The sequence below is a fragment of the Triticum dicoccoides genome, chromosome 2B (assembly GCF_002162155.2).
Source record: "Triticum dicoccoides isolate Atlit2015 ecotype Zavitan chromosome 2B, WEW_v2.0, whole genome shotgun sequence".
NCBI lineage: Eukaryota > Viridiplantae > Streptophyta > Magnoliopsida > Poales > Poaceae > Triticum > Triticum dicoccoides.
The window spans coordinates 649,662,934-649,674,570 of NC_041383.1; the positions used below are offsets into that span (position 1 = coordinate 649,662,934).

Consider the following 11,637-nt stretch of genomic DNA (forward strand, 5'->3'; position numbering starts at 1 on the left):
CCGGAGGCAGCAGGAGGCGACAGAGCGAGCCGAGCAGGCGTGGCGTTCACATTGTCCTGCACAGCTGGACTAATAAACACGAAAGCATTGTGCGAACGGTCGAACCGATTGTGTCATTCCCGCTCGATCAAGTTTTTACTGCAGTATACTCCCTCCGTAAAGAATTATAAGAGCGTTTAGATCACTAAAACAGCATTATAAATATTCTTATATTTGTTTACAGAGGGAGTACTGTATAAGTGACAGTAGAGTGTGATGACACATGATGATATCCAGAAACAAGAGAAGAAGGGGGCTAGAGGTGCTCACAGCGATTAGGGACTCTCGGCCGTCGAATCGGTTTGCTTGATGCGTTTCCGATCGTCCGATCTCGCTCTCGATTGATCTCAGCCGTCGGATCGAGCCGAAGTCACTATTGCAATGAACGGTTCCACTCTCCACTGGAAATATCTCGTGCCACCGCCGTTATTCCACTGCCTCGCCCAGGGTATTTCCATTTTTTCATGTTTTGGGTCGTTGTGTGGTGGCCGCTGGTTGGCTGTGGATCAATGAGGGCGCCCATTGGGTTAGAACCCTAGCCTCCACCCCCTCCTGACTCGCCGCCTCCCTCATCCTCCCCCTCGCGCCGCTGCTCCCCCTCGCGCCACGCCCAGAGCCTCTCACCTGGACATGGCGACCAGGGCGCGCCGAGCACACCCGGCAAAGGCCACGGCTGCGCGTGCCATCGCCATCACCACCGATGCCGGGGCAAAGGCCACGGCCGCGCATCACCATCTCCCGTAGGTCCTCGCCGCCGCCACCTACGCCGGCCGATCCCGGCCTATTCCGGCGGCTGCCAGCGGCGCGCAGCATTCTCCCATGACCGCCTCCCTCAGCTTCATCCTTCCCACCAACCAGATTTGTTGCGCTCGTCCTCCAGCGACCACCAGCACCACTCCCTCGTGGCTAGGGTTTCGGCCTCCGCGTCTTCTCCAGCACCGGCGACCCTCCCACGTGGCTCCGGCGCCATCAAGGCTCCTCCGACGCCATCAAGGTTAGCCCCCTTCTCATCTCCTCTTGGATTTCTTCTTCTTCCATTCCCTTCTTGCCTGCCTCACGCACGCAGCAACTTGACTCGATGTAGGGTGAGGAGGGTGAGGAGGACGAGGCCTGGCCATGGAGCAGCAACAACGCAAGGTCAAGGTGCGCCCCACTCCCCTCTCTGTTTTGATTCGATTATGCAGTTGTGGATGCGGTTTCCTCACGGCGTGTTGCTCTGTTTGCTGTTCCTTTTGGGCTGTAGGAGAACCCAACACACCCCTGGCTCGATCCAGGAGGAGGTTGGTGTTGGAGAACCTGAGAATGAGATGCAGCCAACCTCCAACTCACCCATGTTGCTGCACCAACTTGATGAAGGGACACCCCTTAGCCATGGGGCAGCAGCAACTCAAGCTCAAGGCCTCCCTCTACCTCTATTTACTATAATCAGGTCATCAGTGTTCTCTATATATCATCAATTGCAATCACTTAAGAGGTGAAGACACCATGTTTGGCAATAACCCTTGCTAAGATAAAGGTATATGCAGGTTCTGAAGAGCCAATGTTTGTTCAGTTCGTCGAGTCTTCGACCGTCCTGTGGACTGCTGCTACGTCGAGATGTTGCAAGGCTTCTGGTCTATGAGCTCTTGTTTTTTCCTTCCTATCTAGCAGTCAAATATATGTGGATTAGTTGTTATGTGCGGCTTCAGTTGTTTCTTAGATGTGTTGGCTGCTCGTATCTGGCTAATGTTTTTTTATGCATTAGCTGCTCAAGGACGGTATGGTCGGATTCCTTTGATGGATTAGGGGATCTACTTGGATCTTTTGATTTTTTTTGCTGCCATGTGGGAGGATTGGCAACATGTCTAGATTCCTGGCCCTTTTTTGTTCCTTCCTGAATTTTTCTGTTGCTTATGGGTTTGGCGTCGACTGTTGTTGTTGGCTAGGTTTAAAATATTTTGCCAGTCTCACTATTGGTTTGGGTTAGTCCCCGTTTTAGGTTTTATCTTAAGGATTAGTCGTTGTATTATGTTAGGCTCGAATGTATGGCCATTTGGATTAGTAACTGATTATGATTATGTTAGGCTCAGATGTATGGCCATTTGGATTAGTAAATGATTATGTTAGGCTCAGATGTATGGCCATTTGGATTAGTAACTGATTATGTTAGGCTCAGATGTATGCATAGTTTTAAAAACCGGGCCGGCGGTCGAACCGAAAAAACCCGGAATCGGCGGCCTCAACAGTTTTTAAGCTAATAAGACCATTCTGCAATCAGACCGTAGAAAACCGGTCGAACCGGCTAGTTTTTTGGAAAACCGGTAAAAATAACCAGGCAATTGAACCAAGGAAAAACAAGAATTTTTTAATAGAAATTGGGAGAAGTGAAATTCGATCCCAGGACGTGCGAGCAGTACGCGGGGCAGGCCCACGACCCCATAACCAACTCGCATGTGCTACTTTGTTGTCCACTACTTGAAAATGATTTTATTTGACCATTATTTCACACTATATTAGCACATATATTACTCAATATATATTATTTTATTTCTTAAAAAACCGACAATCGAACCGGTGAACTGGCAGTCTGACCGGTAAAAACCTGAACCGCCAACCTTTCCGGTACGATTTTCGGTTCAATTTTTTAAACTATGGATGGCCATTTGGATTAGTAACTGATTATGTTAGGCTCAGATGTATGGCCATTTGGATTAGTAGTTGATTACGTTAGGCTCAAATGTGACGCACGCTTAGAGCCATTTGTATTAGTACCTGACTTGTTCTTTGGCTTAAGAAGTAGTTGGATGAATCACATGGCTCGCAAATTATAGGTGTTGTGCCTGTCATGGTTGCTGTTCGGTGGATATAGGAAGCCATTCTTAGGTCCTTGATTAGAGCTTGTTAAGTAAAGGGGGTGAGATGGGTTGTGTTGATTGATTGATTCAAGATGTGCCTGGTCGTTTGTTTTAAGGATCAGACATCTCACACGTTGGTTGAGGGAACGGTGGACCATCATGGGATAGATTTGTTTCTGTTCGATTGGGGCTTGCAAAAGAGAGGTGTGGGGCAGGCTGTTGTTGGGTTCTGTCTCCTTGTGTTATTTAGATGTTGTCACTGTCCATTTGTTTTGGTTAGTCCCTGCTTTGTTATTTGCGTTGGGGATTAGAGAAGTTGCATGGTTGGTTAAGAAGATGGGCGATCTATTAATGTTCTGCTTGCAGTTGTTTGGATCAGGGTGTTGTTCTTAGGTGCTAGATTTTCATTTGGTCCTTGCTTATCCATGTAATCATAAGAACAGATAGGTCACATCATTGATCGCAAAAGAGCATCGAAGGTATGGGCTTATTGTGGTTGCAGTCCTGTCAGCTGAAATGTTGTTCTTGGGTGCTAAATTAATTTGGATATTCTGTCAGCTCCAACTTTCCACTTTCTAATTTTATATGAGACATCGGTGCTTTCCTATTGGTTGCACTACAAAAAAGAAGACACATATGTGACATTTTGGGCCGGACGAATTTTTTCTGTCATGCTTATGACACTTCTATGACGATAATTGTGACAAAACCCGGTATCATCATAGATGTGGCAGGCTCCTACTTCTATGACAAAAAAATCATGACATAAAATGGGCTTTTCGTCCTGGGTGGGCCGGAGACGCAGCTGCATGACAATCTTTGGGCCTTCCATGATGGAAAAAACTGTGTTAGAAGCCAGGGCGAGGAAAATATCGGGGAGTTCCCGGTTACGGTGGCTGGTCGGGGCCGAGCGATGCACGGAGGGATGAGGTGTTTCTCTCGTACACGTACACACGTGGGTGCGAGGCATTGGGCTCTAACTGAACCGGAGCGAGGTGTTCGGCTACTGAACCCGAGCGATTGCACTGGCTACGCGTTACTGAACCCGAGCGATCGATCGATCCCTGGCTGTTAACTGAACCCGATCGAGCAATATCTTCGCTATTGCTGCTAACTGAAGCCGATCAAACCTGCTGCCTCTTGATGAACAGTGAGCATTGTTGGGGATTGGATGAACAGTTCCCAGTGGAGGTTGGATGAACAGGACCCTCTGGTAGTAGAGGTCGTTGCCGCTAGATGAACAGGACCCTGATCGAGCCGGTTGGGGGTGGATGAACAGGACCCCGTGGAGGGATGGTTGAACAGTAGCCGGTGGAGGCTGATGAACAGTAGCCATTGGTATTCCTTTTCCGAGAAATTCTAAAACAGGCAAAAAACAGAAACTGGCACTGGACTCTATGTTACTAGGTTAGCCCCAAAAATAATATAAAATAACATATTAATGCATATAAAACATCCAAAACAGATAATATAATAGTACGGAACAATAAAAAAATATAGATACGTTGGAGAAGTATCACGTACGCGTGAAAGTAGCTAGTATACGCATCTCGCTTAGTCACCCACTTCACACCGCCCCTATGGCGCTAATACTCCTCTTCCACTCTCAGAATACCAAGGACTTGGTTTTCCAAAGAATATCTATGAGCCCACTCACTCTCGGAGAAAGGTCTGGCGTCAGCACCGAGATCTTGTACTGCAATCTCGTCAACAATTATAGCCCGCTCCTTTTTGGATGCACTACCGTGGTTAGCCCCCCATCCCCGAAGAAACATACGCATCTTGGCAGCAGTAGCGGTCCAGAACTCAGCCGTGCCATGTTGGTAGCCCAGCTACGCCGTAACGCTTGACCAGCGCTCCTTGACCATAATTTCAAAGCCCTCTGTCTCGAACCATGCCGTTTCGAAATAAAACCTACTACTAGGCTTCACCGATTCCTCCCCTGAGGAAAAGATGAGAGGAAGGTGATCGGAGCCTATCCGCGTCTCCGCCACCAAGGAACAGAGGGGGAACAACATTTCCCACTCCGGAGAAAAGAACACACGACCGAGCACGCTGCAGACAGGACGAAGTTGTTTATTAGACCAGGTAAACCTGGCACCTGTGCGAGCGACTTCACACAAGGACACTGCCGCGATCACGTTATTGAACATAGCCACCATAGACCAGTCCACATTATCGTTGTTCTTGTCCGCCCCCGAGCGGATCAACTTAAAATCGTCTCCCACGATCCGAGGGAGATCGGCTGTCCGCTTTGCCCTAACCAGCACTGTGAGCTCATATAGAAACTGAGCAGATCTTGCATGATCCACAGGTCCGTAAACACAAACGATTACCCAAGATAACCCGGAGGCACAGAGGCGCACGGTAGCCGCAATATAAAACACTCCACACTCCCAAAGGATTACATCACATACATTGCGCTTACATCCCATGAAGAGGCCTCCCAAATGGCCGGAGGAAGGCACCTAGTGCCAATCAAAAAATTGCAAAGGGTCACACGCTAGTAAATCTCTAAAAGTAAAGTCTGCTTCGATCGTCTCTTGAAGCGCAATTACATCGATTCGTTCCTTCGCCATGTATTCCCTGAGCTGCGTTCGACGCCCTACGTGCCCGCAACCTCGAATATTCCAGAAAATGTATCGCATTATATGATACGATTGCGCAGGCGAACTCCACGGGAGCTCACCACTTTTGCCACTCGCTTCCGAGACGGTCCATGGCTGGAAGAAGGGATATTAGAGGCCTCCCTTCCGTCTGTCTCCCCCTCGGGCATATTAGCCACGACTTGCCTGCCTGGGCTCGTGGACACCACGTTCTCTGCAACACAGCTCGTAGCCGCAGCAGCAAGCGCGGCCTGCGCCTCCTCCCGCGCACGCACCGTTGCTAACCGACATCAGCACCCCACTATCGCTCAATATAGAAGCCAGATGATCATCCGAGAAAGCATTAAGTATCTTATAGGAGGGTAACGGATTACCTGACACTTCCAAGTTCTTGTCGGTGATGCGTAGCTTGGCGCTTTCCATGAACAACATGTCGACCATCTTGGCCTTGGCCCTAGCGCTGGGCTCCCACTGCACCACCGGGGTCGCCAAGGAGCACTTGGCCTTGACACCCGCTCCCGACGCCGCCAACACCGTCATGAGCTCCTCCCGTAGAGAAGCTGACGCAGCAGGGGCCGTCGGAGTAGCTCCCTTGGGCCCCGGCTTCCTTCCCGTCGTCTTTTTGGACTGCCTGCCCGAGCCACCTGAGCCACGCTTGCCGGAAGCAGGCGTGATGTCGGATCCTTCGTTCAGCACACAACCGACATCCACTCCAGCAGCCATAGGGGAGGTGGGAATGAGGGGGGCCCCTTCCGAGCCTCGAGAAGCATCCACCACCAGCGGCACCGAGACCCGCTCAGGGACAGGCAGCGCCATGTTGGAGTTGTATTCGTTGAAAGCCCCGACCAGGTCTCGCGCCAGGGGAGGGACGCTCACCATCGTATCCTAGGTCGCCACCACCATGGCTCCCCCCTTCTGCCGCCCCCAACTTGTTCCAAGTTTCAGTATCGATGGACGTGTCCTGAACACTGTCCTCTAGATCATCCTCCTGAACCCCCATCTCCACATCATTGTTCTCAGAAGGGCCATGGTTACCGTCAGCAACACCTTTGTCCTTGTTCCCCGCAGCACCATTCGCCTTGCCATTAACACCAGGGGGAGGGAGCGACCGGACCTATCCGAGTTACTTGGGGGGAGGGGGATTGTCCGAGGAACCGAACCCCACAGCCCCACCAATGCCCCAGCGTTTGGGCAGATGCTTGAGCCCCACCTTGACCTGGTACAGCTCATGGTTAAACCACACTTCCATAGTACCATTCAGCTTCTCTGGCGCTTTACAAGCAATCTTCATTCTCACAGGCCCAGCCTAATGAGAGAGAGTTCGTCGACCACAATCGGGCGACCTAGCATCTTGAACCCCTCCTTGATGCGCTCCTCCCGACGGTGCTTCTTGGGGATGCCGTGTAGCTTGACCCAAGCTTCTGGCATCACCATAGGCTAGATCTCCTCATGTAACATATCCCGCACCCTAGCTGTGATGTCATGAATCAGAAGAAAAAACTTCCCACTGGTCTTGGCCATCTACAGCAGATCGACAGAGGGGAAAACCACCAAAAATCCATTGTCCCCCACTTGCGACACCTGCCAATCCCACTCCCCAGCCACGATGTTCTTGAACTCCTGTTGAAGGATACGCAAGTTGAGCTTGCCTGGATCCGTCGACAGGATGGCCGCGTTCTCCACCTTAAGATCCTCCTCCTCGTCCGCCTCCGTGTCTTCCTCGAACTGCAAGAAGAAGAAACCCTCCCCCGAGATGGCACTTCCCATAATCTGAAGATTTGGAGCACACCCACGAGTCATGCAGTTGGCAGAAGCGTGTCCCTCCTCCTTGCACAGAAGACAGAGCGGCTTGAAGGTACATTTGGACTGGAAATGACCCAAACAACCGCACTTAAAGCACTCCACATCCAGCACATCTTCCACCGGAATGGGCTCGCCCGCTGTGCCTTTGGAAGAGGATGGATAGGCCACCACGAGTGGCTCCTCCAGCGCCCTCAGCATCTTGGCAAGCGGATCCCTGTGGCCACCACCATAGTAGGGGTGTTCCATCGACTTGCACTCGAGCTCACGGCACCGCTGGCTCGCCTTCTTCTTCCTTTTCCTTTCCTGTTGTTGAATCCACCAGGGGCGAGCAGGACCCCAATTCCCTTCGCGCCCCAACTGTTCCTAAGAGAAGTCGCGCTCCTCCCTCACATCCCTGTCACCTTGCCTTCCCCGCATCACGCGCTTTGCCTTGTCGCGGAGCTCCCGCTCCCGCCTGTGCTCCGCCTCCTAGTCCACCACTGATACGTCTCCAATGTATCTACTTTTCCAAACACTTTTGCCCTTGTTTTGGACTCTAACTTGCATGATTTGAATGAAACTAACCCGGACTGGCGCTGTTTTCAGCAGAATTGCCATGATGTTGTTTACTGTGTAGAAAACAAAAGTTCTCGGAATGACCTAAAAATCCACGGAGATAAGTTTTGGAAAATATAAAAAATACTGGCAAAAGAATCAAGGCATGGGGGCCCACACCCTGTCCACGAGGGTGGGGGCGCGCCCTCCCCCCTGGGCGCGCCCCCCTATCTCGTGGGCCCCTTGACGCTCCACCGACCTCAACTCCAACTCCATATATTCCGTTTCGCGGAGAGAAAAAATCAGAGAGAAAGTTTCATCACGTTTTATGATACGGAGCCGCCGCCAAGCCCTAATCTCTCTCGGGAGGGCTGATCTAGAGTCCGTTCGGGGCTCCGGAGAGGGGGATTCGTCGTCGTCGTCATCATCAACCATCCTCCATCACCAATTTCATGATGCTCACCGCCGGGCGTGAGTAATTCCATCATAGGCTTGCTGGACGGTGATGGGTTGTATGAGAATTGCCATGTAATCAAGTTAGTTTTTGTTAGGGTTTGATCCCTAGTATCCACTATGTTCTGAGATTGATGTTGCTATGACTTTGCTATGCTTAATGCTTGTCACTAGGGCCCGAGTGCTATGATTTCAGATCTAAACCTATTATGTTTTCATGAATATATGTGAGTTCTTGATCCTATCTTGCAAGTCTATAGTCACCTATTATGTGTTATGATCCGACAACCCCGAAGTGACAATAATCGGGATACTTCTCGGTGATGACCATAGTTTGAGGAGTTTATGTATTCACTATGTGCTAATGCTTTGTTCCGGTTCTCTATTAAAAGGAGGCCTTAATATCCCTTAGTTTCCACTAGGACCCCGCTGCCACAGGAGGGTAGGACAAAAGATGTCGTGCAAGTTCTTTTCCATAAGCACGTATGACTATATTCACAATACATGCCTACATTACATTGATGAATTGGAGCTAGTTCTGTGTCACCCTATGTTATAGCTATTACATGAGGAATCACATCCGACATAATTATCCATCATTGATCCAATGCCTACGAGCTTTCACATCTTGTGCTTCGCTTATTTACTCTCCCGTTACTACTGTTACAATTACTACAAAACTGCTATCTTTACTTTTGCCACTGTTACCATTACTATCATACTACTTTGCTACTAAATACTTTGTTGCAGATACTAAGTTATGTGTGGTTGAATATACAACTCAACTGCTAATACTTAAGAATATTCTTTGGCTCCCCTTGTGTCGAATCAATAAATTTTGGTTGAATACTTTACCCATGAAAGCTGTTGCGATCCCCTACACTTGTGGGTTATCAAGACTAATTTCTGGCGCCGTTGTCAGGGAGCATAGCTCTATTATTTGAGTCACTTGGGATTTATATCTGTTGATCACTATGAGGAACTTGAAAGATGAAAGAACTAAGATTTTGCCCTCAACTACGAGGGGAGGTAAGGAACTGCCATCTAGCTCTGCACTAGATTCTCCTTTTGTTATTAGTAAACTTGTGACACCAAACCTGCTACTGCTATGAATTCTGATATGTCGCATGTTATTGATGATGCCACTTCTGCTATGCATGATACTTATGATGAAACTACTTCTGTGCGTGATACTACTTTGCCATTAGGTGAATTTCTTGATGAACAACTTGCTAGGGTTAAAGAGAACGAAATTATTGAAGATGCTATTATTGATGATAGTGATGATGAAAGTTCTCCCCTGATTATGAATTACATGTTGTTCCTGAGGGTTATGTTATGAATGAGGAAGCTGCTAGAGCTATCTTTGCTTGCAAATATAGATATGATCTTAAGAAGTTATTAGCTAAATGGAAACAACAATCTCTTAATGCGAGAATGAAACCCGACCCTGCTTTTGCTACTTCACCTATCTGTGTTATTGATAAGGATTATGAATTCTCTGTTGATCCTGAGATTATTACTTTGGTTGAATCTGATCCTTTTTATGGCCTTGAATCTAAAACTGTTGTGGCACATCTTACCAAGTTAAATGATATAGCTACCCTATTTACTAATGATGAGAAGTCTTGCTATTATTATATCCTTAAGATATTTTCGTTATCATTAAAGGGTGATGCTAAGACTTGGTTTAATTCTCTTGATTCTGGTTGTGTGCGTAGTCCCCAGGATATGATTTATTACTTCTCTGCTAAATATTTCCCTGCTCATAAGAAACAAGCTGCCTTGCGGGAAATATATAATTTTGTGCAAATCAAAGAAGGGAGTCTCCCACAAGCTTGGGGAAGGCTTCTCTGATTACTTAATGCTTTCCCTGATCATCCTCTTAATAAAAATGAAATACTTGATATCTTTTATAATGGACTAACCGATGCTTCCAAGGACTACTTGGATAGTTGTGTTGGTTGTGTTTTCAGGGAAAGAACAGTCGACCAAGCTGAATTACTGTTGAATAATATGTTGACTAATGAAAATAATTGGACTCTACCTGATCCAATTCCTGAGGCAATTCCTGAACCAATTGAGCCAACTCCTGAACCTATACCTAAACCAACTCCGAAAAAGAGAGGTGTTCTATTTCTCAGTCCTGAAGATATGCAAGAGGCAAAGAAATCAATGAAAGAAAAAGGTATTAAAGCTGAAGATGTTAAGAATTTACCACCTATTGAAGAAATACATGGTCTTAATATACCGCCTATTGAAGAAACACATTGTCTTGATAACCCAACACAGGTAGTAAAGGTAAATTCTCTCTATAGATATGATAAAGTTGAAATCTTGTCTACTAAATTTCATAGCCCATGCTTAGATGAATTTGATGACTTTATGCCTAGAGGCAATAATAAAATGGTTATTATTATATTTCTTTGTTCATGATAATTGTCTGTTATTCATGCAATAATTGTGTTATCCGGAAATCGTAATGCATGTGTGAATACATAGACCACAACATGTCCCTACTGAGCCTCTAGTTGACCAGCTCGTTGATCGACAGATAGTCATGGTTTCCTGACTATGGACATTGGATTTCATTGATAACGGGATCACATCATTAGGAGAATGATGTGATGGACAAGACCCAATCGTAAGCGTAGCACAAAGATCGTGTAGTTCGTTTTGCTAGAGCTTTTCCAAATGTCAAGTATCATTTCCTTAGACCATGAGATTGTGCAACTCCCGGATACCGTAGGAGTGCTTTGGGTGTGCCAAACGTCACAACGTAACTGGGTGACTATAAAGGTGCACTACGGGTATCTCTGAAAGTGTTGGCACGAATCGAGACTGGGATTTGTCACTCCGTATGACGGAGAGGTATCTCTGGGCCCACTCGGTAATGCATCATCATAATGAGCTCAATGTGACCAAGTGTATGGTCATGGGATCATGCATTACGTTACGAGTAAAGTGACTTGCCGGTAACAAGATTAAACGAGGTATTGGGATACCAACGATCGAATCTCGGGCATGTAACGTACCGATTGACAAAGGGAATTGTATACGGGATTGCTTGAGTCCTCGACATTGTGGTTCATCCGATGAGATCTTTGAGGAGCATGTGGGCGCCAAAATGGGTATCCAGATCCCGCTGTTGGTTATTGACCGGAGAGGCGTCTCGGTCATGTCTGCATGTCTCCCGAGCCCGTAGGGTCTATACACTTAAGGTTCGGTGACGCTAGGGTTGTAGAGATATGAGTATGCAGTAAACCGAAAGTTGTTTGGAGTCCCGGATGAGATCCCGGACGTCACGAGAAGTTCCGGAATGGTCCGGAGGTAAAGAATTATATATAGGAAGTGAAGTTTCGGTCATC

The 11,637-nt window shown here is 47.7% G+C and overlaps 1 long non-coding RNA gene across 1 annotated transcript; it reads left to right on the forward strand.

The window, feature by feature from the left end:
* The first annotated feature begins 596 nt into the window (after nt 1-596).
* Nucleotides 597-2,011, forward strand: LOC119368203. The gene is made up of 4 exons (XR_005176562.1): nt 597-1,033; nt 1,124-1,182; nt 1,283-1,468; nt 1,566-2,011. It is a non-coding gene; the product is annotated as an uncharacterized LOC119368203 (long non-coding RNA).
* Nucleotides 2,012-11,637: the final 9,626 nt, after the last annotated feature.